General features: G+C 40.4%; 1 long non-coding RNA gene across 11 annotated transcripts in view; it reads left to right on the top strand.

Moving 5' to 3' along the window:
* LOC309619666 overlaps positions 1-25102 on the top strand; it is an 82008-nt gene that overhangs the window by 31634 nt on the left and 25272 nt on the right. For 2 of the 11 annotated variants that reach the window (XR_014239116.1, XR_014239117.1), the window contains one exon: positions 11247-12316. This is a non-coding gene — a long non-coding RNA (uncharacterized lncRNA). Of the gene's footprint in view, positions 1-1412; positions 2574-2649; positions 2763-5441; positions 5511-11246; positions 12317-25102 lie in introns of those variants that run through there. The other 9 variants (XR_014239119.1, XR_014239123.1, XR_014239118.1 and 6 more) reach the window with 9 other exon arrangements.

Below are 25102 nucleotides of genomic sequence, written 5' to 3'. Positions count from 1 at the left end.
TATTATATATATATTCTTTTTCAGATTCTTTTCCCATATAGTTTATTACAAAATATTGAGTATAGTTCCCTGTGCTATACAGTAGGTCCTTGTTGTTTATTTTATATATAGTAGCGTGTACATGTTACTCCCACATTCCTGATTTATCCATCCCCCCCACCTTTTCCCTTTGATAACCATGAGTTTGTTTTCTATGTCTGTGAGTAAAAGATACATGCACCCCAATGTTCATAGCAGCACTATTCACAACAGCCAAGACATGGAAGCAACCCAAATGTCCATCGACAGATGAATGGATAAAGAAGATGTGGTACCTATATGCAATGGAATATCACTCAGCCATAAAAAGACTGAAATAATGCCATTTGCAGTAACATGGATGGACCTAGAGATGATCCTACTAAGTGAAGTAAGTCAGACAAAGACAAATATCATGTAATATCTCTTATATGTGGAATCTAAAAAATGATACAGATGAACTTGTTCACAAAACAGAAACAGACTCACAGACATAGATAGCTAGGTTTATTTTTGAACTATGATAATGTACAAATGCCTATTACTAGGCCTCTCCTTCCAGGTCTTTCCCTGGTGTGTGTGTGTGTGTGTGTGTGTGTGTGTGTGTGCGTGCGCGCGCGCGCACACGTACAGTTGATGCTTGAACAATAGGGGGACTAGAGGTGAGGCCCACTCCCCACCGCTGCAACGTGCAGTCAAAAATCTGTGTGTTACTTGACAGTTGGCCCTCTGTATATGCGGTTCCAAATCCAGGAGTTCAACAACTGTGGTCCCTGTAGGACCGTAGCATGTATTTATTGGGAAAAAAAAAAAATCTGCATGTAAGTGTACCGTCGCAGTTCAAACCCACGTTGCTCAAGGGTCAACTATATTCATCTTCTCAGGCTGCTGTAACAAACAACCAGAAACTGGGTGGCTTAAAACAACCAAAATTTATTCTTTCACAGTTCCGGAGGCTAGAATCTGAAATCAAGGTGTCATCAGGGCTGTGCTCCCTCTGAGACTCTGGATGGAGTCCTTGCTCCCCTCTCCCGAGCTTCTGGTCGTGGCCATCAAGTCTTGGCATTCCTTGGCTTGTAGATGCATCCCTCCAGTCTCTGCCTTCATCCTCACATGGTGTTCTCCCTGTGTGTCTCTGTCTCTGTGTTTAAATTCCGCTCTTTTTATAAGAACTTTAGTCATATTGGATTAAGGATCCATTGTCCTTCAGTATGACCTCATCTTAACTGGTTACATCTGCAATGACCCCATTTCCATATAAGGTCAGGTCACATTCTGAGGTCCTAGGGGTTAGGACCTCAACTTCTCTTTTGGGGACACATCTTAACCCGTAACTGTTTGTGTGTGTGTGTGTGTGTGTGTGTGTGTGTGTGTGTGTGTGTGTGTGTTGTGTTTAATACCTTTCAACATATATGCAAAGAAGTTAGTCTTCCCAATTTTACTAGTAGTTTTCTGCTTCCATGAAATTACGTTTAGCCTTTCTCTACAAATAATGGACAAAGCCAGATCTGCTAAGGCAGTAGAATTTGTCACGGTCACTCTTCATCCTACAAACCAATTATTTGGCCACCCAGGTGTTTTCATTCATAACACGTTGTCTCACATTGGAGTTTGTAATGCAACACTAATTTTAAAAGGTGATTCTGATTAATGTGTTCTTCTTGGTCTGGCGTTTCTTTATATTTTATGCTTCAGTTTCCCTCCCCTTGTTCTGATCTACATACATTTTCTTTCAGGTTCTTTCACTAAGCTGTTCAGAGGTAATTTTATTACTTTTTTGATGGTGGAAGGCTAGGCAGGGTGGCCTTTCTGAAAACCAAGCTGTACTGATTTCTCTGGGGTTCATAAATATTAATAATGTTACTATGCTGCTGTGTGCTAAAACATTGTGGAGATTGTACAAGAAAGCCATTTTATAATTTCATGCAGACCTAGAATAGTAGGAAAATGGGGCAATGACATTTGGGGGAGCATAATATATAAATGTTAATATTGTACACTGTTTACTAAGAATAAGAATTTCTCTTCTTCGATGCTAATATTGCCACTTGCATGAGAGTGTTTTTCAATTTGCACTTTATTTTTTATAGCTATTTTGTTCTTTTATAAGATAGAAGAGAAACTAACTAGTATTTTGAATAAAAGACTTGGTATTGGGTAGGGCAGAGTCGTTACTCAGCTTTCCTTAACATTTCTATGAAAATTCCAATTCAGAATGCAAAGACTTGGACACTGGCTTTCTAAGAGACTCTCTGTGACCAGGCTATCATTCTTAAGAAATGGATTGAACCTTTTTAGTAGCATCTCATAAAATATTTAGCTAGCTATAAATGTTTAAGGCTGTTGCAGCTGAAATCATTTGCCATGTGGGGGAAAAGAATGAGACTCTTTCCTGTTAAGTGTTTTGTTTTCTGTTCTCTTGATTCTTTTATGTATTAGGCAATGCAAACCAACTTAACTGAGCCATCAAGGTGTTTAGATGAGCAGACCAAACCCACACACAGGACTGAAGAGAGAAGTAAGGAAGTACTTGAGATGCTTTAGTTTTATGAAAAGTATATGCCTTAAGGTTATTTTTGGTTTTACATATTTTATTTTATTTTGGAGTCCCAATTTTAATTCCATCTGTAGCGGACAGTATCCTGGTTTGACTTTCTACAGGGATTTATCAAGTAAGACTTCTGTGGTCTTGTGTTACAATAATTGGAAAATTGCTTGGTTGATACTCAGACCAGAGCTAAAAGGTGGGTTCAGTGATGTTTGCTATAATTCTTACTATTTTTAAATAGAAAAAAAAAGACGAGAAAGAAAAGACAATGCTTAAATTGCCAGGGGCCTTTTTCATTGCTGACAAAAAAAATTGCTGACAAAAAAAATTCCTATGGTTGTCAATTTGCAAATAACTGTTCTTTCTCCATGAGGGTAACTTGGAATGTGTGTGTATTTGAGTGTGTGAGAGAGGGAGCGGGGAGGGAAGGAAGGGAGGGAAGGAAAGGCTGAGCAAAGGCCCTGCGGTTAGTGAGTGTAATGGGGAGAATGGTAGGTGAGGTCAGGGGACTGATGAGCACCAGGTCTGGTAGAAGGTCTTGAAGGTCAAGGTAAGAATCTGGACGTTACTCTGAGTGAGATGTGAAGTGTTTTGAGTGTATAATTAAACAACACTGAGGCTGTTATGGGAGGAATAGACACTAGGGGGACAAACATGGAAATAGGGAGACCAGTGAGAAAGCTGTTGCACAAGTTCAGTTGCCTGATGTTGACTTGGGCTACAGTGATGGCAGTGGAGGGATTGAAAAATGGTCAGATTTCAGTTGATGGAGGATGTGAGAGAAAGGCTTCAAGGATTTTGGCTTGTACACCTGGAGGAGGAGACTTTCCCTCTATAGACAGGGGAAGCCTGGAGGAGGGTCAGGTTTGGGGGAATTTCCTACTCTTTCCTTGCCTACTTTTCTCCAGCTGTACTATTTACTTTTGCTAGAACACACTAGGCATGCTCCCACTTTAGGGGCTTTGCATTTTCTCCTCCGTAGGCCTGGAAAGTTGTTGACTCAGATTTCCACTTGGTCCCTTTCTCAATTCCATCAGAACTCTGTTTGGATGTCACTTTCTTAAGAAAAGACATCCCCTACCATGCTTGAAAGCCTCCACTTTCTGCTACCGCCGTCTCCTGGTCCTCACTGTCTGCTCTCCTTGCCCCTAAACGAGTCTGCAGCCTTGTTCTCTAGGTATACAAGTCATTGATTCTTCTTAGTAGTTTCTAGATTCCCCTACTAGACTGTCAGAATTTGTCTATTTTATTTGTTGCTCTCTCTTAAACACCTGAAAGACTGCTTAGCACTGAATGGACACTTTTTTTGTGTGTGTGGTCAGAAATGAGAAACGAGGTATCGAAAGTGTAAATCATAAAGAAGAAGAGGGAGTCCTTTGAATACATAAAGTTTATTAACTTTTTTTAATGAAAAGACTCAAAGCAACTGAGAAGACAGCCACAAGAAAAAGGAGAAATGTGGAGTACATTTAACCTCCCAAGGATTACTATCCAGAATGAAAAAGGAACTTCTAAAAATCAATAACAAAGTGTAACATAGTAGCAAAATGCAAAAATGATTACGACATTGTTCAGGAAATGTATTCTACTGGCCAATAAACATGGAAAATTCAATGTTAGTAATCAGGAAGATGAAAAAAAAAACCTTCCTGAGATATTACTTCACTCAGTATTAGCCGAAGTATAAAATTATGATAATTTTGACAGGGTGAGAAGCAACACTGCTTTGGGAGTATATATCCATTTTGGAGATAATTCGGCATAAGCTATACAATTTGAAGATATACCTGTTTACAGATTTGCAATTATATATATATATATATATGTATGTAGAGAAATTCCTGCATATGTACACCAGGAAACATGTACAAGAATGTTCCTAGAATGATTGTAATGCAAAAAACAAAAACAAAACTGGAAAAAACAAATGTGCGTGCACGCAGTCATGTGGTGAAACTTCAGAGAATATCAGGAGAGCGATTAAAACAGATTCAGAATCATGGTCACTATGGAGGGAGGGAAGGGGATACGACTGGGGACACCCATGCTAGGTATCTTCCCATATACTTGGATGCTTCCATTTCTTAGTCCGAGTGATGGTAGAAACGTATTTGATGATGGTAGAAACATGATTGTTCTTTAAGTTATACATAAATTTCAATATATTATTTTGTAAGCATGGTGACAGAAAGCTGAATAAATAAAGCAAAAAAAAAAAAAAAAAGAATACATAAAAAGAGGAAAGTGGGAATGATGTGGAGCCAGCAAGTGTAGACCGCTCTTTTGAGGAATTTCACTGTAAAAGGTATCACCTCCTATGGAAAATGCTTTCTTCCCTATTAATGTTGGGTTAGGTTCTCCTTCTCTTTCTACAGTGTGATGAAGCTTCCCCTGTCATACCTTGTATTAGTTAAGTGAGTGCTAGCTACAGTAACAGGTACTGCCCTTTCCCTGGTGTTAGTAGAGTAACACAGTATATGTAAGATGCTCAAGGAAGGGGAAAGATGAGAATATCTATGGGCAGCATCTCATTCATCATCAAGCGGTATTTCAGGTGTCCTGGAGCCTTGCATCTGGTGGGTCTGCCATCTTCAAGTGGCTTCAGGTCTCTGAGAGGAGAAAGAACGTGGGGCATTGCTTATGTGGGAGATTTCCGTGGGCAAGGCTTATACTTTAGCCTAGTGCCATTGGCCAGAACTCAGTACTATGGCCCCTCCTAAGTGGTAATGAGGCTGGCAAGGATCACCTAGCTGTGTGTGCAAAAGAGAAAGAGATAGCATTTATGAATAGCTAGCCCGTCAGTCCCTGCTGCCTTTTATCCATCTAGTTAAATCATCTATTTAGATATCAGTATACTCCTTCCTCTTATACATAGAACCCATTCACCAAGGGAGACCATCTGAAATCCCATCAGGACATTGAGCTATAGGAGAGGTGTCTCCAGGTAATGGGCAGTCCTCCCCATTAGTATTGGATGTGGCTCCTTATAATCTTGCAACTTCTGAATTACAAAGAAGCTGTTTCCCTCCCACATCTTCTCCCATCGTCAATATGCAATGGGGAAAGAGGGATGGGGTGACTTCAATAAAAATGCCCATTTGGAAAAGGGAAGAGTGGGAGACATACGGCATTCACTGGTGCATGGCAGGAATACTATATAATAATAATAATATCGTGCTGGAGGGTGGGGTCTCCTGTATGATTGTTCTCCTGGGTTCCATGCTGTGTATTCCTAGTGCCCCAAATTGTGCCTATTGTGTGACTGCCGTCTGTCCTAGAGTTAAATTAATGATGCATTAAGTCCTGCACATAGTAAGAGCTACATAATAGTTGCTGCTGCCGTTGTTGTTAATAATAATAATATCACAGCAAACTTAGGTGCCAAGTTTCTTTGGGTTCGGCTGAAATTATAGGAACTTAGCGTGTGGAGACTAGTCATTATTGTGATATAAGCTGTAAGTGGTAGTTTTTTCCTATCTATTTATTGTTTGCTACATGTGTATGTGTGCATCTAGGAAAACTTATCGCTTAATAAATACATTTTATTGTAAATAACAATTTATAGGGTAAATATGGGAGGAATTTAAGGGGTCTGCATCTTGAACATGTTGAGAAATCTTGATTTAAACCCCCAGCAGGCACTTTCTGTACGTACAACACAAAAACTATGTAGATTTTCATCTTCCCAGAATAATAAAATTGTTATCAAAAGCACTGAGAATTATTCTTGACATGATTTCTAAACTTTAAGCTTTCATAGGAACAATGTAAGCTTTGTAAAATCGCCTTGGGAAAAGGCTTTGTTTTGGAGTGCAGGCATAGGAAAGAAGACTGCTACATACATAGCCTTAAACCCTTAGGTCTTTACAATGTGAACATGTGAACTAAATAGAGGAGACAGGCTACGTTTTAGAAATTGTTAAAAGATTTTGCCAAGATTCCTTTAAGCTGTGGGTATTTCGTGGTAGCTAACCCCAGGTTTGTGTTGATGGGTCTGACTCTGGCTAGAAAGGCCAGATATTCAAGTGTGGAATAATACACCTGTGCAGGTATCGTCAGATGCTGTTTAATGCCGTTGGTATTGAGTCTGCCCAGAGCTCCATCCCAGACGTGAAGAATGTGCAGCCAGCTCTGTGTTCCTTGTCCTGACCTGTTCCAGAACTAATGAGGAGACCCTCCATCTCCAGTCCAATGTCTGCGGGTAGGGGCAAGAAACAATTGGATGTCTTTTCTTTGTAAGACACTGGGCCAGTCACTTTCGTAGACATTTTGTGGAATTTATTTCTTCCTCTAAAATATCCTGACCGCCTGTTCTTAATCTCTTGGCTTCTCCTGGTTTTTCTCTCTTCACTAGTGTAGTGGATCACAGTGGCACAGCCCTATCCTGCAGCCAACCGCATAGCAGAGAGGTTTACTTTCAGCTTGCTCCTGTCAGCTCCATTTCCTGGGGACTTATCTTTGTTCCTCTTGTCCCCAGAGGTGAGCATGCCATGAAGTTAATAAAATTTAAGCTTCAGGGCCCCTCGCACTTACATGGACCCCTTCCAAGCCCGTGCATTTTGAATATTGCGTAAAGTGGTCCGCACAGTTGTCCTGTGTTAACCTAAACTCACACATATCAAAACTGGGTCCTTGCTTTGCACAACTTTATTATTCCACACTGTGAATATCTAAGCAGTCTTTTTGGTATTTTATGTGGTCTTTCCTTTGTAAAACAAAAGATAAGAGCAAAAACTTCTGAACTGAGGTGCTTTTATTTATTGAGTAGTGTTGTAAATCAGGCTCCCTTTCTGGCTCTGTGATGTCATGGCTTAGCAAATACTCTGGAATTTTTTAAGTTCTAAAAATAAGAAACCTGAAACAACATATTGTTTGAAAGATAAATTTGAGGTTTTACAGTTAGAAGAGGAACAGATTATAGCATAACTAACTTGATTTTTTGATGAATTGAATAAATGTTATCTGCAGTTATTACTTATCAGACTTTTCCAGAAATTAGGGAGGAAATGATGAAGATAAGAAAACTCTACCTCCGAGTAGTTTATTTTTAAGAGAAAGAAGAAGCTAAATATACAATCATGATTTTATGTGATGACTGTTAGAGATGTTTGGAAGTTTCTGAGCAGCTGGTGATTGAGCAAAGCTGGATGAATAGACCAATGGACATGTTTTTACCCCCAATACAGGGAAGAGCCTGAGCCAGCATCTTTGATTTGGGGAAACCTGATGAAATCAAAGTTCTTTAAATACTTAGCATGCTGAAGGGCAGGATGTAGGAGGGGCGGTGGCAGGGTATGAAACTCCGTAGTTCAGATGTGGGTGATGTGATTTGCAAATATAATTACAAACCTATATAAACCATTATATTGGACACGTTTAGGTAATAGTTGGACTTAGAGGAGACATTCTTCTATTTCCTAAGCTCAGCCTGAGCTGATAGTAGAACAGACTGATTTACCAAAAATGTGACACTCTTTAACATGATGGAAACATCATAGTCTTGAATTTGAGTCCAGGCTGGAGTCTTGGCTCTGTTGTTTACTAGTTGAGATCCTTTGGAGTATCGATCTTACTGAGCCTCCATTTCTTCATGTATCATTTGAGACTCTGTGGTAATACCTTTATCTCATGCCGCCTGTGCACAGGAATGATCTCATATATTTACTTAGCGTATGGTAGGTACTTAGTAAATGGTATCTTTGTTATTATTACTGCTACTACTACTACCAGATAAAGGAAAAGAAGTCAAAAGAAGAGAGAGAGGGATAGTAAACCATCCTGGGACCTGGAGACTATTTGAAGGGTAAATTTCCATCAACTGATGTAGCATCAGGAGTTACAACAGATAGCTAGTCTGGAAATGTGATCACAGAAGAGTACCGTGTGCTGCCTCTCTGGACAGTAATCATTTTATTTGAAATTCTGTGTTCTATGTGCTTTGACAAATCAGCGTAAACTTGGTTAGATCCTGCAGGAGATTTTTTTTTTGGTTTGGGGAGAACAAAAACAGCCCTAGGATAATGTTTAAATGCATGTCCACCAACCAGGAGCAATCAGTACACACTTTCATGGGAAAAACACCGAAATGGCTAAAGCCTGGGCATACCTGCTGTGCTTTTGCTTTTCACTGAGAATAGGTGAGCAACCTGATTTTCTTCATTAAATGTATTAAAATGAATGAATGGGATGGAATTAGTCAAGCAGACCAAAGAGTTCAGAATTAGAGGCAGTGTTCAGTTAGTTCTTATTGAGTGTCTGCCATATGCAAGTCACTGCTCAATGTTGATAGTGATGCAAAGTAGAGACGTTACCCCTCCAGGTGTTTTATCAGAAGAACTAGGTTAAGATGATTCTCTTGCACGAGTAGGACTGCTGAAATGAGGAAAGTGCTGTCACCATGGATTTCAGACAAGCACTACGTGGGTCTGTGTCCTTGCTCTGCGCACTATACCACTCTCATCACATGAGTAAGGGACCACACAGTCTCGGGGGGCGTGCCACGTTTGGAGATGAAAATTCTTCTCCAGTTCCTTAATTAGTTCAAGCAAGAGTGCCTCCCACCCATCAACCAGCATTTCCTGAGGATACCTGTTCTGTGTAAACACAATCTTCTCTCCTATCTTTTCCACTCTTTTTTTTCTCTGAAGTTTAGATACCTCTGCCAGATAGAGATGCCTCGGTAGTCATAGAGATATTTTTCGCCTTGCCTGCATTTCTGGGGGGTGATCTTGGCCATGTTGATTACCTTTAATTACAGGTTCCATTTCACAAGCTGTAAACTGGATTATTACTGGCCTCATTGGAATATCTGGTTATTTTGTTTAAGAGGAACCCAGAAATATAAACTTGTTTCAAATACATGTGGACTCTTGACACGAGGTTGTCTGGATATTTAGGGTTCAGATATATCCCAGGCTTATCAGCTGCTGATGTATAGTTACTATGTTGACTACAGGTATATTCTTAGGCTTAAAGATGACTGACTTTGGTGCGTAATCAAGACAAAGATCACCTAGTCTTTTTTTGTTGAATTTATTGTCCTGACTTTAATGTCATGTCCCTGCAGTACTTGGCAAGGTCAACTTTCACCCTATTTTTATTGTTCTTTGCAAAACCTCACATAAAATAGTCTACCCTTCCACCATATTTAACACTATTGTAAGAAATGAAATTGCTTTCCTACTATTCTGGTTCATTCTCTTTTAACATTCTTTGCATTCTAAAAAGGTTGCTCTCAGCTTTTCTTGTTTTCCAAACTTAATAATAATAACAACTATTTTTATAATGCTGTTACACACACTAGTATGTGCCAGGCACTATTCTAAACACTTGATATCATTAACTCATTTAATCCTCACAACAACTCTTGAGTACTGTTAATTGTACCCATTTCATAGGTGAGGAAATTGAGGGATAGGGAAGCTTACTATCTTGTTTAAGGTCACGGAGCCAGTGTTTGAACCTATTCGTGCACTCCCTCTCTGCAATCTGTGCCTTTAACCATTTCACATATTGTCTCCTTAAGTTAGTTTCTAGTTCCTTCTTCTGAATTTGGAATGCGTATAACCACACAAGCCAACACAAATTTTTATTTTTTAACTTGTAATATTGTAGCTGACCTTGAGCAGTCACATTTTTAGCCCAAGACCTAGATCCTGGAAGCAGGAGATTGTATGAAGAGAAAACAGAATAAAGGCCCTTTTATCTTATGCAGGACCAGCCCAAGGCAAACTTGTGTAATAGGTGAAGTATATCTTTGGCATCTTTTCACCTTTCTCTCTCACATTTGGGCACTCCTCTTTTTCACTTTCATGCTATTTTTTGCCCCATTTTCAGTACTTCTAGCCTGTCCAGTCCCTAAGAGAGTCCCAAGCTTTCAGTGAGCCTACCTCAAGTACATGTTAAAATGAAAACCATCTACCCTCCTCCTGACCCTGTAATTCCTCCTAGAATCCATCCTAAAACAATATTCTGAAATGCAAAGATTTTTGCATAAAGATGTTAATCACAGCTTTCTTTTCAATAATAAAAAATTGGAAACAGCCTAAATGTGCAACACTGGATGAATGGTTAAGTAAACTATGCTAAACACATGCAGTGGGGCGTTATGTAATCATTAAAGCTATGTTTATGAAGACTCTTAATGATAGGGGAAAATGCATAAGTTTAAAGGTTAAGGAGGAAATTCAAGATAAAAGCATTGATATCAACCGTAGAAACTAATGCATATAAAATAGGAAATAAACACCTCAAATATTAAATGTATATAGATTGGGATGGTGGGATTCTAAAGTGATTATAGTTTTCTCTGTTTTCTAATGGATTGGTTTTATAACCCAGAAAATAGGTGATTTTCAATTAAAAACAAGCTTGATTCATAATAAATTACCTGATTTATTCTTAATCCTCTTAGGTGTGTTGCCATTTTCAAAAATGATACTTGCCATTCCCAGTGTATCTTTAATTAGTAGGATGCCAGGCAGTACAAGAAAATGAAGCAAAAGATTAAGGAAGTGTAGAGGGTGGTGATTTGAAACAGAACACCTGCAATTGAGTTCTTAGAGAGAGCCCACTAAGCTTTTCTTGCTTTGCACAACTTTTATCCTTTAAAATTTTTTTAAAAAATTTGAACTTTCTATTTACAAGTTCATGTTTTGTTTTTCTATTTTGTTTTTCACAGTGAAAGCAAGGACTCTGGTGCTGGAAAAAGGAGAAAAGATTTAGGGCAAAGATAAGTGTAGGCAATATACATCTGCATGCATGGTGAGGATTATAAATAGATATCCGATATAATTTAGTGCTTGCAAATTAGGGGTTGCTTATATTCTTTTGCAAGCAACATTTCTTAATCTGTTCATTTTTGGAGGCCAAGTCAGCAGTGACCTGACTTTCATGCCTCTGCATAATACATGAACACTACATAAATGAGCTTTCAGTGGGGTTACTCTTAGGGACATTTAGCCTCTCCACTTCACTTCACTTCTGATCGTCTCTTTCTGGAAAATGGGATGGATGATTGCATTCTCTCACTACCACCTTCCACCAGGAGAAGCTGTTTTCTTTCCTGAAAGACAATTTACATCCAGAGAGTAGAAGAGGACCCTGGTTACTTTGATTTCAAATAGAGCTCCCCAGAGCATGACATTCCATCTCATGAACATCAACTGATTACAGGAAAAGGAGAAAGCAGGTAATTAGTAGGAGTGGGGAGCCATTTTCCTAATCCAATCCTCAGTGTCCCATGGATTAACCTCGTGTGAATTTTTTCCACACCGGGCTGTGCTAGCAGAGTGAGCTCTGTGGGAAAGCAAGAAGACCATGCTCTCAATTTAACAATTATTATTTTTATATCAGAGGATAGCACACATGCGTGTGAATGTTTTTGCCGTACAAATACGCAAATGCAGGACTGAACGTCTAAATCTTATGTCAAGCGCTGTTACGTACACCCACACTCTTTACTTTTCTGTCTAGGATGCTGATGTGTAAAAGAGAGGTGAAATATAAGAACTAAATGATGAGAAAATAAATTATAAACCTCAAGTACATTTAAAAGTAGAAGTGATCAGTAGAGAGACCTAAGATCCTTAGAATGCTGATGGTGGCCTCACCTGTAAGTAAACTCAGAATGGTGTTTTATTAAGAATGAACTGCTGTATAGATCAGGTCTTGTCACAACAAACCACAAGTGACTCTCTAAATTTTTATGCCGAAATGAATGCTACTCTACTTAATGAGCATTGCCTAATAGTGTGTGTTTTTTCTTGATCATGCAGTGATATTTGCAGGTGGGGATTTGACCTCTCCTAGCTTTCTTCTAGTTTAGTGGTATTTCTGTTCTCTCCTTCTCTTGTTCCCTGAGTGCTTACGTAACTTGACAATACCTCTTGGAGCAATTTGAATATATGAACCTCAGGTCACTGGAATTTATGAGTTCTACTAGAAACTGGCATAATAATTCAGAAGTGGAATTCATGGAAGAATTATGGCCTCCCAATTACTAATCAAATTATTTTCTTATAGAGGTGGAAAGAAAGGGTCATTCTCTTTTTATTTCAATTCCCAAAGAATAGTTTACAGCAGCAGTATTACAGGTCGTATACAATCATGGGGGTAGGGAGAATTGCAAGAGAGAAGGAAATAGTATTTGTCCAATGCTAACTATAGACAAGACATTTTAGAAACAGTTTAATTTAATCCTCTTTACAACCCTGAGCCAGTTGGTTCTCTACAAATGTTACACTTGAAAAAAAAAGTGTGTAAAATTTTAAATTAAGTAATTAGCCACAAATCCCAGGTGGGGGGTTGGAAGAGCGAAGGAAGACTATCCCAGTGACCAATTCTTTTTTTTTTAATAAATTTATTTTATTTATTTATTTTTGGCTGTGTCAGGTCTTCATTGCGGTGCAGTACGTGGGCTTCTCATTGCGGTGGCTTCTCTTGTTGCGGAGCACAGGCTGTACGCGTGTGGGCTTCAGTAGTTGTGGCAGGTGGGCTCAGTAGTTGTGGCTCTCAGGCTCAGTAGCTGTGGCGCATGGGCTTAGTTGCTCCATGACATGTGGGATCTTCCCGGACCAGGGATTGAACCCATGTGTCCTGTATTGGCAGGAGGATTCTTAACCACTGCGCCACCAGGGAAGCTCCCAGTAACCAATTCTTTAATGAATTGGTCACTGGGATATTAACTAAAAGATGGTGTGAGTTACTTCAGTAAAGATGGGGAGGGAGCAGCATTTGCCAAGAGTCCGCAGTAGGAGGGAACTGAAAACTAGGAGAAGAATGGCTGAATGACAGCGGGAGCACAGCAGTCAGTGCCACATAAGCTGAGGCTGAGGATGGTGAGTCCCTACCCAGACCAGGTAGTGCTCTTCTGACCCTTTGAAGGAATTTTGCTTCAACCTAAAAGTAATGGAAAGCTACTGAGAAGCTTTCATCAAGGGCTTTAATGTGAACAGATGTGCTTTTTCAATACAAGACTATAGTTGCAGTGTGGAGAACCAGTTGAAACAGATTAGACTTAGTTCAGTCATCTGGGTGAAATGCAGTGGTAGTTTAGATGGGGTGGTTCAGGTAAAGATGGAGATCCATAGATAGCTTGGGGATGAGGGTAGAATTAATAGAATTCATTGATAGAAGGATAGGAGGAGGTGAGGAAGAGGAGGGTTTTAAGGTGACACGGAGCTCTGCCTGGCATAATAAGATGGATAGTGGTGCCATTTATAGAGATGGGGAACATCCAAGAAGACCTGACTCTTAAAAATTGGTTCGTTTGTTTTTTATTAGTGCTGCATTAGGGGTATGGATCATGTACTTGATTTTTGACATGTATTTACCACCTGCGGAACTTAGAAATGTGCAAAGGCAGTTGGATATGTATGACTCTGGACTCCAGAAGAGAAATCTAGGTGTGCACATTTGGGGATGGGCATGATGGGAACACCTAGGGTGAAGAGCTGTGACATGAATAACTACATTTAGGAGAGTGAGCCTACAAGGAGGAACCGAAGGACCAGATAGGAGGGAAACGAGAAGATGAGTGCTTTGTAGAAGGCAAGGAGATTGATGTTTCAAAATACAGCGAGGGCTAAGTGGTGTCAAATGCTGTGACAGATTAACTGAGATGGGGAAGAAAACATTCGTATTGGTTTTTAGTAACCGGAAGTTACGTGTCATCCTGGCAAGAGTCAGTTCAGGCGTGGAAGCTAGATGGGAAGGGATTGAAGAATAAGGATAGGTGAAGAATATAGAGAAGAGCAGACAACTTTTCAGCTTTGAATGGAAGGAGAGAGAGACAGTTAGTGTAGGTCAGGAGGTCAGGGCTGGAGGAAAGATGAAGGAAGGAAGGGAGGAATGTTCTGGGCAGAGAGAAGAGACAGTGAAGGCAAGAGAATGCTTGCGGATGCTTGAAGAAGAGCAAGGCCAGTGACTGGCGCTGAGTTGAGTGAGGTTATTAGGTTTTACATTTTATTCTACATGTGATGAGGATGCATTGGGAACTTTAGAGTGAAGAGGTGACATGACTTCTTTGTCACACTTTCACTGGACTCCAGATCAGTTGGCCCTGCAGAGGGTAGACTGGAAAGCAGGCAGGAATGGAAGGGCTGGAGGATGGGACCAACAAGGAGACTGTGCAGTCAACATGAGGCCGATGTGTATTCAACATCTACTCTATGCCAGATGTGTGTAGTGTAGGCTAGAGAATTTGGTCCCTTGGACTTAGATCTCAAATCTGACCACTTTTCCCTTGTCTATTTTGAAGGTAGAGCTGGTGGGATTTGCTGGTGGATTGAGCATGGCTATGAGAGGAAGAGGTCAGTCGAGGGTGATTTCAGGGTTTTTGGCTTGAGCCATCGAGTGAATGCTGGTGGGACTGCGGTTGGGAGAAGCCGAGGGAGCAGATTAGAAGAGTTGGAGCAGCAGGAGTTCAGTTCTAGAGTTTTTAAGGACACGATAATTTTTATTTACAGATTCTTATGAGGGTAAAGACGTAATACATGTTAAGGGCTTTGCAAAGAACAGTAAACACCTTATCAAATGATTATAGTTATTATTATTAGAATGGACAATATTGAAAGCCACTCTGCTGATTTGGTGGGCACATGAACTGTATTTTATTGGCTTTGTCACTAACTTGCTCTGTGACTCTGACCAATTTATTTATTCAATCTCATCCTCTTCATCTCCGAAATTTTCCAAGGTGAGTATCTGATGAGAAATTGACAGGAAGATCTGTAAGATCCCAGGCAGTGGTGACAGCCTAGGATTGGAAATGTTATATCTCAGTGCTCTTTTTACTTCCTTGATGCAGATATTTTTCTTTTATAAACAAGCCACTTTCAAAAGTAGATTTAGTATTTTTTTTTTTTTTTTTTTTTTTTTTTTACAAACTTTGTGAATTTTCATGGGCTGTTGGAAGGCCCATCACCTCCCTAGAGGTGAGGAAATATATCACTTATCCCCCCTGATATGTACTCAGCTATTTTGAAGTTAAATCTTTGGTCTCGATTGTAAGGTTATAGAAAGTTAGAGGGAAACTTGCAGGACTGTCGAGAGGAGAGCCTGGGGAATTTTGAGATTTAATTACTTCTTTTAAAAAAGTAAACTTGAGTCAGTTAAGGAGCCATGATTTGTCTTCTGTTATTAAATTAACTGAATCACGCAATAAAATATCAGCGGAGACTGCAGTACTCACTTGGACAGGCCCTGCCATTTTAATTATTTATACTGCCAAATCGAGCCAATCACTATCATAAATATAATAGCGGCAAAGAAAGACTCAAAAACTATTCTATCTCTACTTTTTCTAGTACATCAGGATTTAAAAAAAAATTGTGTTTGCTCTTCTGACCTCCCTGTCTCAAGGTTTTATCCTTAGGATTTTGTAGCAGTATCAGCACCTATTAGTTATTCTTAGGATCTAAATTATTAATACATCACATGGTTCTGGTGATGTCAAAGGTTGGAGAATACTTGTTCCAAAGAGAGGTTAAAATGAAACACATCCCTCCGGTACCTATTTTATTTTGTGTCTACCAACTTAATGATGTTAAATTTATAGTATGCTATTAACATCTGCCTTATTGTAAGTAGCAGAGGCAACATTCCTAATGTGAAAGTAGGCAGTTGAGAGGGCTTAAAGTTTCTTTGAGTGACGTTAACCTGCTACTGCTGCTAATGACATACTTTTACCTTGTGCTGGAAGGTTCTGAGGATGAAGTCTTGTGGTATCACTGTGGATGCTGTTGATGGATGATACGTTCTCACTCCTAATCCCTGGAAAGATAACCCTTATACAGGCAGACCTTGTTGTATCGCGCTTTGCTTTATGGTGCTGCTTAAAGATACTGTTTATTTTTTTACATTCTGAAGGTCTGTGACAATCCTGCATCAGGCAAGTCTGTCTGCACCATTTTTCCAACAGTGTTGGCTCACTTTGTGTCTCTGTCACATTTTTGTGATTCTTGCACTATTTCAAACCTTTTCATTATTATTATATTTGTTATGGTGATCTGTGATCAGTGATCTTTGATGTTACTATTGTAGTTGTTTTGAGGCATGAACCACGCACATATAAGATAGCAAACTTTAATCGACAAATATTACGTGTGTTCTGACTTCCACCAGCTGGCCGTTCCCCCATTTCTCTCCCTCTCTTAGGCCCTCCCTATTCCCTGAGACACAACAATACTGAAATTAAGCCAGTAGAAAATCTTAAAATGGCCTCTAAGTGTTGAAGGCAAAGGAAGAGTCCCATCTCACTGTAAATCAAAAGCTAGATATAATTAAGCTTAATGAGGAAGGCATGTAGAAAGCTGAGATAGAAAGCTGAGACAGGCCAAAAGCCTGGCCTCTTGTGCCAAATAGTTAGCCAAGTTGTGAATACAAAGAAAAAAATTCTTGAAGGAAATTAAAAGTGATACTCTGGTGAACACACAAATGACAAGAAAGCAAAACAGCCTTATTGTTGATGTGGAGAAAGTTCGAGTAGTCTGGATAGAAGATCAAACCAGCCACAACACTTCTTTAAGCCAAAACCTAATCCAGAGCAAGATCCTAATGCTCTTCAATTCTGTGAAGGTTGAGAGAGGTGAGGAGACTGCAGAAGAGAAGTCTGAAGCTGGCAGAGATTGGTTCTTGAGGTTTAAGGAAAGAAGCCATCTTCACAACATAAAAAGTGCAAAGTGAAGCAGCAAGTGCTGATGTAGACGCTGCAGCAAGTCATCTAGAACATCTAGCTAAGCTAATTAATGAAGGTGGCTACACTAAACATCAGATTTGCAATGTAGATGAAACAGTCTTATATGGGAAGGAGATGCCAAATAGGACTTTCATAGCTAGAGAGGAGAAGTCAGTGTCTGGCTTCAAAGGACAGGCTGACTCTCTTGTTAGGAGCTAATGCAGCTGGTGACTTGAAGTTGAAGCCAGTGCTCATTTACTATTCTGAAAATCCTAGGGCCCTTAAGAATGATGCTAAGTCTACTTGGCTTGTGCTATGTAAATGGAACAACAAAGCCTGGATCACATCTCTACAACATGGTTTATTGAATATTTTAAGCCCACTGTTGAGACCTACTGCTCAGAAAAAAAGACTCCTTTCAAAATATTATTGCTCATTGACAGTACACTTGGTCACCCATGAGCTCTGGAGATGTACAGTGACATTAATGTTGTTTTTATGCCTGGTAACATAACATCTACTCTGTAGCCTGTGGATCAAAGAGTGATTTTGACTTTAAAGTCATTAATTATTTAAGAAATACATTTTGTAAGGTTATAGCCACCATAGATAGTGATTCTTCTGATGGATCTCGGCAAAGTCAGTTGAAAACCTGGAAAAGATTAACCATTCTAGATGCCCTTAAGAACATTCATGATTCATGGGAAGAGGTCAAATACCAGCGTTAAACTGAGTCTGGAAAAAGTTGATTCTAACCCTCATGGATGAGTTTGAGGGGTTCAAGGCTTCAGAGGAGGAAGTAACTACAGATGTGGTGGAAATAGCAAGAGAACTATAATTGGAAGTGGAGCCTGAAGATGTGACTGAATTGCTGCAATCTCTCAATAACACTTGAATGGATGAAGAGTTGCTTCGTATGGATGAGCAAGGAAAGTAGTTTCTTCAGATGGAATCAACTCCTGGTGAAGATTGTATGAAGATTGTGGAAATGACAACAAAGGATCTAGAATATTTAATAAACTTAATTAAAATTAGTGGCAGGGTTTGAGAGGACTGACTCCAATTTTGATAGAAGTTCTACTGTGGGTAAAATGCTGTAAAACAGCACTGCCTGCTCTGGAGAAGTTGTTTGTGGAAGGAAGAGTCAATCAGTGGGACAAACTTCATCGCTGTCTATTTAAGAAATTGTCACAGCCTTCATCAGTCACCTCCCTGATCAGTCAGGAGCCATCGACATTGAGGCAGGACCCTCCCGCCAGCAAAAAGATCATTACTTGCTGAAGGCTCGGATGATGGTTACCATTTTTTAGCAATGAAGTATTTTTTAATTACGGTACATCCATTTTTTTTTTAAGACAATGGTCTTGCATACTTAAGAGACTACAGCATAGTGTAAGCATAACTTTTATACGCACTGGGAAACCAAAAAATGTGTGTCTCATTTTATTGTGGTGTTCACTTTATTTCGATGGTCTGGAACCCAAGTGGCGGTATCTCTGAGGTATGCCCATGTTCTGATCCATTCCTTCCAAGTGGCTAAAGCCACTCCACATACAGGCTCTCAGGGCCCTCTGTAACAAGTACTAAAATTGTAGGGACAAGTTGCTCTTATCTATTCGATTGGGAAAATGAAGGCACAATGTCGTTATAAAAGTAGCCCTTTTAGGGACTTCCCTGGTGGCGCCGTGGTTAAGAATCCGCCTGCCAATGCAGGGGACACGGGTTCCAGCCCTGACCCGGGAAGATCCCACATGCCACGGAGCAACTAAGCCTATGAGCCACAACTACTGAGCCTGTGCTCTAGAGCTCGCGAGCCACAACTACTGAAACCTGCGCGCCTAGAGCCCATGCTCCTCAGCAAAGAGAAGCCACTGTAATGAGAAGCCTGCGCGCAGCAACGAAGACCCAACCCAGCCAAAAATAAATTAATTAATAAATTTTTTTAAAAAGTAGCCCTTTTAGTGCAAAGTTGCCTAAAAATGGTTCTAACTATCTTTGTTGAACACCTGCTGTTGTGCCGATACGGGGCTGACTGACTTGGTTTCCCCCCGTCCACCTACAAGGTGTTTAGGTAGAAGGTGAGGCTCCTTCCTAGAGCGTCAGCTCTCACTGTGACGCCAGCAGGCGCTGCCGGTTGGTTCTGTCCTTCCTGCCCTTACGCTCTGCCTGGTCATCCTCACTCCCTGTAACTACTTCGCCGGCTCCTGCCCTGGACAGATTTGGGCTGCTCTGGGAATTCTGCCAACTAAAGGCTAGTTATTAGCTCACTTCCTCCAAAGTCTCAGCAGGGAGGACTGACCTGCGTGGCCTTATCTAAACCATAGATTTTCTTAACTGCCCTGAGCTGCAGCCCCGATTTTTATAAAGATGTCTATACCTGCAATCCCAGTCTTGACATCCCACCATATAGCTTCCTGCTAATCACCTCACATCACCCTCTAAGAAGATATATTATAGCTGAGAAACTGGACACTGAGAAGCGTACTTGCTAAAGGTCATCTAGCTGGTGTTTGAGCGTGAATTCAGATCCACAGTCTCTTCGCTGTGCTGTATCCATCCACTTATACGTCACTCATTCTGAATTGTAGCTGCTCTTACTTGTATGAATGACTGGCAAGTGTTCAGATTGCGCGTACATGTTAAACTCTTCGAGCAGGTGAATAATGTTTCTTGAACCTCACTGTTTTCAGGAAGTACTTTATTTAACCTTGCCTGGGACTTAATGAATGTTTGCTCTGCTTCCTACGGGTTTATGTATAATCAGCCAATATACCTGGCTGTCCATTTGAAAAGCTGGCCAAATACCAAATGTGGGGCATGGGGTTCCATTGCATTGCAGAGGTGAGAATTCACTTTCTCCCAGGGGAGTCTGCTGTTCAGAGAGAGAGGGAATTCCTACCTTACTCCTGCCCGACCTTACCAACTCTAGTCCTGAAATGTGAAGAGATAATCACCATTAGCTCCTCAATTCCTGATGCATTTGTTCCAAAAGAGTCATCTCAGTTGTTTATTTGATGCTACGAGAGCATTTTCCTCTAGGATCAAGGCTATGCATGGTGGTTTGGAAGGCCAAGAGGAGAAAAAAAAAGACCTGTTAGGACAAAGCCAACTCAAGAGGAAAGCTTAAATTATTTACATCACCACTTTATTTGTAAATAGCCCTCTGTTTGGAGAGCTAAGAATCTAAATCCATGCAAATGATCATTTATATAGCACAGTCTTCAAGATCCTTGCTGGCATAATATTTTCATCTCCCTGCCTTTGCCCAGGTTTACAATGTTGATGAGGCAATTGAAGCCTCAGTTCATGTCTCACGTTTCATACGAAGAGTGTCAGTCTTTAATATCATTTATTCATTACAAACGTACTATTGATTGTCCTCGAGAAATACAAGTATCTTTGAAGACACACACATAAGACCGTATCCCCAGTATCTTGGTGAAATTGATTGAGAGTCTTCCCAGGTGATGAGTAGAAAACAGGTCTCTTAACAGGAAAGGAGAAGGAGGAAGCAGGGAAGGCAGAAATGTGCTGAAAAAAGAGGGAAGAGGCCATTGAAGCGAGCAAGCTCCTGGGCACACCTGTTTTCCCCAAGCTGATCTTATTGACCCAGGAGTGCCAGTCGTGTTACTGATGGACACTGGCCGCCCGCGTGGAGGGCTTCGAGCTATACGTGTGCGGGGAGCGGTAATAAACTCCCTGAGGACAACCATGCCTCCTTCCAGACTGAGATGAAAGAATATCAGTGTCCATTGTCCTTATAGCATCTCTACATCTGGGCCCTTCTGCATTACCTTAGGGTCTATTTTATTTCCCCTTTGCATCTATTAGAAACAGAGGATTAATCAAAAATCTTACGGCTTCAAAAATAACAAAATGACAGACTCTAACTCCATCTACCTCACTACAAATAACTCAATTTCGTTTCTTTTTATGGCTGAGTAATATTCCATTGTATATATGTGCCACATCTGTCATACAGAGTGAAGTAAGTCAGAAAGAGAAAAACAAATACAGTATGCTAACACATATATATGGAATCTGGGGGAAAAAAGGTCATGAAGAACCTAGTGGCAAGACGGGAATAAAGACAAAGACCTACTAGAGAATGGACTTGAGGATATGGGGAGGGGGAAGGGTAAGATGTGACAAAGTGAGAGAGTGGCATGGACATATATACACTACCAAAGGTAAAATAGATAGCTAGTGGGAAGCAGCCGCATGGCACAGGGAGATCAGCTCTGTGCTTTGTGATCACCTAGAGGGGTGGGATAGGGAGAGTGGGAGGGAGGGAGATGCAAGAGGGAAGAGATATGGGAACATATGTATATGTATGACTGATTCACTTTGTTATAAAGCAGAAACTAACCATTGTAAAGCAATTATACTCCAATAAAGATGTTAAAAAAAAATGTGTTACCTATTTGGCTTATGCCCATATACTTAAGAGTTTCTGAGGGAAGAACTGTCATGCTTAATAGATTTGAGGAGCCCACTCAGCCTCCCTGCTTTCTTTTGACTTTGCTTGTAAATATAGTTCCGTTTCATCATCTTAGCAATCTTCTTTAAGCAAACACTGAGGTTGCAGTAGGGCCAGGATCTCAGTAATGCATTTGCTGAACCTTTGAAGGGGGGCCAGGCATATTCTAAAGGTGTGATCATCATTAAATATCACCGCTCTCATGCATTTTCAAAGTTATAAAGCATCATTTGGATTTTTGTAGTGCTTCTTTTAGAGAAAAGGAATGAACAAAGCTATGTCTCTGAGACATACATATCTTGAGATGTTTTAGATTTGGTATCATTTTCAGGCTGTCTCAGTAATGGAAATTTGTTCTTGCTTTTTTCATGTGCTTTCTGCCTGTTTTGCTAGTACTTTTTACCAAAAGGTAGTTAAAGATAAGGAGAGTGAAAAAAAAAATTGCTGCTTAAGCTTCTCTTTGGCAGCTCTCTTTTAAGCCTGGTATAGGAGGAGGGTTGAAATGTATTTTCATCATTCAGTTTAGAGTTACTCTTGGTTTTCACAAATCTTAGTCCCAATTCTCTTATTGTTTCAAATAATTTAGGTTTTGTCACATTGGCTAGAAAAACAACTCCGCTAAATCAGGACATTTGTCTTATATTCCACTGTGCTATATTCACAACGAAAATGATCATTTATGCTGAGGATGATTTTAAAAAAGAGAATAATATACAATTTCGCTGGATTTCCTATGAGCAGCCTAGAAAAATACCATAGCAAGACTCAAGAAAGCAAATTTGGAATTCTGCATGAAGAGAGGGATTGAAGAAACTTTAAGTCATCCTTCCCTCAGTTTGTGTCCTGTAGGAGGACTCTGTATGGGAGAAAGAGGGGGTCAATTAGGGGAGGAAAGAGATAGTATCAGATATTACCAACACATGATCTTTTGACACTATAATTTACAGGTATAATTTACAAACAATAAAATACAGTTATTCAGTAAGTTTTGACAGATGTATACACTTGTGAACACACCCTCCATTAAGATACAGACCAATTCCATCACTCCAGAAAATTCCTCCGGCCCCTCACACTTCTTCCTCGTATCCCACTTAGATGCAACCACTGATCCGTGTCACTGTCACTTAGTGTTGCCTAGTCTTGAATTTCACATAAATGGAATCGTAGAGTAGGTACTGTTTTGTGCCTAGATTCTTGAGCTCAACATAATGCTCTTGAGATTAGTCTAAATTGTTGCGTGTATGAGTAGTTCATTTCTCTTTGTGTTCTACAGTATGGATGTGTCACACAATGGATATTGGGTTGTTTCCAGTTTGGGAATATTATGAATGAAGATGCTATGAACATTCATATTCAATTTTTTTGGTCAACCTCTGTTGTAATTTCTCATGGGACAGTACTTAGGAATGGGATTGCTGGATCATAAGCCATGTGCATATTTAACTTTTTCAGAAGTGTCCAGTTTTCTACACTGGTTGTACCATTTTGCAACATCCCTTTCCCCGTGAATGAGAGTTCCAGCTGTTCTGTATCCTAGCCAATGGTTTGATATGATTAGTCTTTTTAGTAGAGGGGATGTAGTAGTAACTCACAGTGGTTTTAATTTGCATTTCTCTGATGCCTAATGATGTTGAGCATCGTTGTCTCTGCTTATTGGCCACTCATATCTTCTTTTATGAAGTGTCTGTTCAAGTCTTTCATGCACTTTCTGTTAGTGTGTCTCCTTGTTATTAATTCATAGTTCTTTACGTGCTATGGCTATGAGTCTAATATATGTGTTGCAAATATATTCTCCCAGAATGTAGCTTGCCCTTTCAGTTCCTTAAAGGTTGTTGATTGAAGAGCAGAAGTCTTAAATACTGATGATGCCATTTTATCAATATTTTCTTTTATGGGTAGTGCTTTTTGAATGCTGTCTAAGAAGTCTTTGCCTACCCCGAGGTCATGAACATAATCTCCTACGTTTTCTTCTTGGATCTTTAAAGTTTTAACATACATTTAGGTTTGCAATACGTCTTTAGTTAATTTTCATGTATATTATGAGGTATGGGTCAAGATTAATTTTTCTCCATGCAGATGTCCACTAAGCACATTTAGTTTAGTGAAAATGTTTCTCTACCCATTTTTTTAAAAAATATTTTTATTAATTTGGTTGCACCGGGTCTTATTTATTTATTTATTTTTATATTTATTTTTGGCTGTGTCGGGTCTTCGTTTCTGTGCGAGGGCTTTCTGCAGTTGCGGCAAGCGGGGGCCACTCATCATCGCGGTGCGCGGGGCCCCTTCACTATCGCGGCCTCTCCTGTTGCGGAGCACAGGCTCCAGACGCGCAGGCTCAGTAGCTGTGGCTCACGGGCCCAGTTGCTCCGCAGCATGTGGGATCTTCCCAGACCAGGGCTCGAACCCGTGTCCCCTGCATTGGCAGGCAGATTCTCAACCACTGCGCCACGAGGGAAGCCCTCTCTACCCATTTTTTAAAAATATTTATTTATTTAATTTTGGCTGTGTTGGGTCTTCATTGCTGTATGCAGACGTTCTCTAGTTGCGGCAAGCGGGGGCTGCTCTTTGTTGCGGTGCGTGGGCTTCTCATTGCAGTGGCTTCTCTTGTTGTGGAGCACGGGCTCTAGGTGCGCAGGCTTCAGTAGTTGTGGCACGCGGGCTCAGTAGTTGTGGCTCACCAGCTTAGCTGCTCCGCAGCGTGTGGGATCTTCCTGGACCAGGGCTCGAACCTGTGTCCCCTGCATTGGCAGGCAGATTCTTAACCACTGTGCCACCAGGGAAGTCCCTGATTCTCTACCCAATGAATTGCATTTGTGTCTTTGTAAAAATTCAAATGTCCATGTAAGCAGGAGTCTATTTCTGGATCTCTATTTTGTGGTCTATTTGTCTATGCTTATGCCAATACTACACTCTTAATTAAATCAAGAAATCAAATAGTTTAAGTTCTCCAACCTTGTTGTTCTTTTTCAAGATGTTTTAGCAATTTCAGGTCCTTTAAATCCCCATATTAAATTTTTTTTTTTTTAATTTATTTATTTATTTGTTTATTTATGGCTGTGTTGGATCTTCGTTCCTGTGCGAGGGCTTTCTCTGGTTGTGGCAAGCGGGGGCCACTCTTCATCGCGGTGCGCGGGCCTCTCACTATCGCGGCCTCTCTTGTTGCGGAGCACAAGCTCCAAACACGCAGGCTCAGTAGTTGTGGCTCACGGGCCCATTTGCTCCGCGGCATGTGGGATCTTCCCAGACCAGGGCTCGAACCCGTGTCTCCTGCATTGGCAGGCAGATTCTCAACCACTGCGCCACCAGGGAAGCCCCCCATATAAATTTTAACAGTTTATTAGGTTTTCACAAAGCCTGCTGACGTTTTGATGGAATC

This window comes from Balaenoptera borealis, assembly GCF_965194805.1.
Source record: "Balaenoptera borealis genome assembly, chromosome: 21".
Classification (NCBI taxonomy): domain Eukaryota; kingdom Metazoa; phylum Chordata; class Mammalia; order Artiodactyla; family Balaenopteridae; genus Balaenoptera; species Balaenoptera borealis.
This window is presented reverse-complemented; position numbering and strand designations above follow the sequence as displayed.